The sequence below is a fragment of the Bactrocera tryoni genome, chromosome 3 (genome assembly GCF_016617805.1).
Source record: "Bactrocera tryoni isolate S06 chromosome 3, CSIRO_BtryS06_freeze2, whole genome shotgun sequence".
Taxonomy (NCBI): Eukaryota; Metazoa; Arthropoda; class Insecta; order Diptera; family Tephritidae; genus Bactrocera; species Bactrocera tryoni.
Window position 1 is genome coordinate 77,801,274 of NC_052501.1, and position 3,482 is coordinate 77,804,755.

The following is a 3,482-nucleotide window of genomic DNA, read 5'->3' on the forward strand; positions in this document are numbered from 1 at the left end:
AAATTAGTGCCGTGAGTGATATGTGAAAAGATATTACCGCACAAAATCCGGTACTTAACCGTGCACTTACGGATTATTTTGTCTTTGTACTTATGCCACTGAAACACTAAAAAAAAAACACTAGTCACTGTGTCACTTTTCTTTTGCAAGCGATTTAGTCACCAATAAAATGCGATTAAAAACAACTATTTTTATATATATCCTTTTTTTTTTTTTTTTTTTTTTTTTTTAAAAAACGATTGGTATCCAAGTGATATTAAAGCAATCACGTACCTGGTTTGCCTGCGTTGGTTGGAAGTGCAACAAGAATTGGTGATATGTGTCCGTTGGTGTGCAACGCCTCGTTTGTATTTGTGCAATGCCAAAAAAAACTGAGGATTGGTGTTTTGAGGAAACTTGCTGAGTATTGATATTCCGCTGGTGTACAGTGCCAAAAAAACTGAGTAAAAATATATTTGTTCTTATCCGGCTCGAAGGACCATGAATATTTCTCGAACGATCGACGGGTCAATTTTTGGACGATGCGTCGACCGTTGAGAATATGAAAGAAAACGGGAAAGTTAAAGTGTATTAATATATAAAAAGAAACACGAAATGTGTGTGTGGTATTTGCCAATTAAATTGGATCTTTATTAAATGATAGATTACCTGAGTATTGGTGGTGGTTGTTGTGGTGGCCGGTGGAAAAGTGCACGTCGTCGTCTCGATTCTGAAACCAAAAAGTGTCCCTAGCTGATTAGCAGGATCGCTTGCTAACCGGGAATTTTAACGAAACCATTGCCAGTTGAGTGAAAGCTGTTAACCGTTGAGTGAAAGCTATTAACAGCTAACTGGCAATGGTTTGTTATACACTCACTAGGGGTGGTAAAAAGAAATTAGGCGCTGGCCTAAACAGCCGGGCTAACGGCTCCTTCTTTGCTGCCAACGACAGCCATTTTACCGACGGCGGTGGTAAAGATCGAGGCAAGAGGACGCCTACATTTAGTCCGGGCTCTCATAGACTCATGCGCCCCTACGTCGCTAATTGCACGCGACCTTTTAAGGGAACTGCAACTAGTGCAGACTGATATCGGTGGTCAACGCGGCTGCCTTTTAGTACTGCGAGGCAGACATGGGACGAGTACCCGCATATCGACGCATGTAAGGGTAATGCACAACTATATGCGCATCAGCCCGACCACCACGTTGGACTCCGACCTAGCAGCCCCATACACCCACATCAAACTGGCGGATCCAAACTTCTACAAGTCGTCGCCGATACGCTTGGTGCTCGGCGCGGATGTATACTCCCGCATCATGACCCAACAGGTCATGCCACAAACGTTTGGGCAGCTTCTCGCTCAGGGCACCATTTTCGGCTGGGTGCTTTCGGGTACGGCCCGGTACTAAGTTATGGCTATCGTTTTGTTTTTTGTTTTTTGTTTTTTGTTTTTTTTTTTTTTTTTAACGATTTATATCAAGGTGCTATGAACCACCAATCACGTACCTTGGATTTGCCTGAGTTGATGTGAGATTGTGCAACAAGAATCCCGGTGTGCAGTGCCAAAAATCGCTTGGAGAATATGGTTGTTAAAATCCGTTGGTGTGCAACGCCTCGTTTGTGTTTGTGCAACAAGAATCGTTGTTAACTTGCCGTTGGTGTGCAGTGCCAAAAAATCGCTCACTTGAAAAATATGGTTGTTATAATCCGGCTCGAAGGGCCAATGAATATTCTCGAACGCTCGACGAGTCACTCGCGGACGATGCGTCGATGGTTGAGAATATGAAATAAGTAAAAGAAAACACCAAGGTTTGTGTTTAATATAATATGTGGATACACAACCAAATTTGGTTCTTTATTGAATTTTTAATGCTTACGAATTACCTCGCTTGTGTAGTGGTGATGCTGGTTATGGTGGCCGGTGGATGATGTCCTTGTTCGCTCCGATCGCTAAGTAAAAGGTGAAAAGACCGTGATCACACATTTGATACTTATCTGCTAGCGTATGATTGTGTGCGTGCGCTTGCTTAGTACACTGAGTGAAATCGTGCTATTTGTTTATTTTGTTATTAAAAATTTAGAAAAAAATTAAAAATTATGGCAATTAAGAACAACAATAATAACAACAAAAACAGCAAATACGTTTGTTAATTTTTTTTTAACTTTCCATGATTTTTTCCATATCGACTTCAAGATCGTAAGTTTTGATTCTCATTAAGTCCTCTATATGCTTATTCGAAACTGAATTCCTGTATTTTGAGTGAAGAAATTTAAGCGAAGAAAACGCAGCTTCGCATTTATAAGTCGACCCAAACATCGAGTATAACTTGTATACTTCATTTTTAATTTTTGGATACGACTGTGTATTAATTTTCCTCCAAAACTCCTTACCCGCGCCTAGAGGTAAGTTAGAATCATTTCGCATTCTAAGTATTTCTTCATGAAAATTATCATCTTGTTCTTCGATAATGCAATTTATAGAATCATTATGGAGAGAATGGGTTGCTGAATTTTATTGAAATCTTGAAATCTTGCATTAAAATTTGTTAAAATCGATTCTAAGACTACCACATATTCAGGTAGTTTCTTTTGATTTTTATAGTCCATTATTATCTCACAGGTTCTTGGTAAGCTTAGCATCTTTTAATTTTTTGCTCTATTATTATTTTAATTTTCCTTTCAAATTGGCGAACATATGCAATTAAGTCAAAAATATTCTTATTTTTGCCTTGCAAATGGAGATTTAACTCATTAACAATTGTCGTTACATCGCAAAGAAAGGCTAAATCTGATAAAAAATCTTTATTCCCCATTTTATTCCCCAATTCTAATAACTCAGGGTTATTGCCGTCCTGAAGAAAAATCTTGACTTCATCCTTCAAATTTAGGAGTCTTTCTATGCATTTGCCACGACTTAGCCATCGAACCTCTGTGTACATTAGCAAATCGCCATAACCTGCAGACATTCCTTCCAACAATTTTTTAAATTGTCTATGACGAAGGGCTCGGTGTCCCCCTCTAATTTTATTTATAATATTGACAGCCGTCTCCATTGCATTTACCATATTTAATTGTTTTGCAAACAGAGCCTGCTGATGTATAACCTTCACGGATCATGAGTCTGTATGCATAATAATTCATGGCTCTGACTTTTTTGTGTGTATCATCACCTGGAAGTACATATGATAAAAAAATACATTTATATATTGAACATATAAAATATTTTATTTTGTATAATCTAATTACCTGTAGTTTCATTAACCATTTTGATATTAAAATGGTACCCATCTTCTCCCTGCCAGAAAATGAATGGGTATTGTAAAGCATCATAAGCTCTATGCGTTTCATATACACGTTTCAATTCATTGTTCCGGCGATGAAGTACAATATCTCTTGATTGCAAATTCTCTCCAACAACGACAATAGCCACTTCATCTATTGTCGGTGAATTAAACCTCCTTGCATGCTCTCCAGCAGGTGTTTTGTCGGCTCTTATTACAAT

At 38.3% G+C, this 3,482-nt stretch overlaps 1 long non-coding RNA gene across 1 annotated transcript; it reads right to left on the reverse strand.

The window, feature by feature from the left end:
• Window positions 1-203: 203 nt before the first annotated feature.
• On the reverse strand, window positions 204-711 carry LOC120772555. Its single transcript, XR_005705069.1, has 2 exons — window positions 649-711; window positions 204-439 (listed from the first exon to the last, which is right to left on the reverse strand). It is a non-coding gene; the product is annotated as an uncharacterized LOC120772555 (long non-coding RNA).
• Window positions 712-3,482: the final 2,771 nt, after the last annotated feature.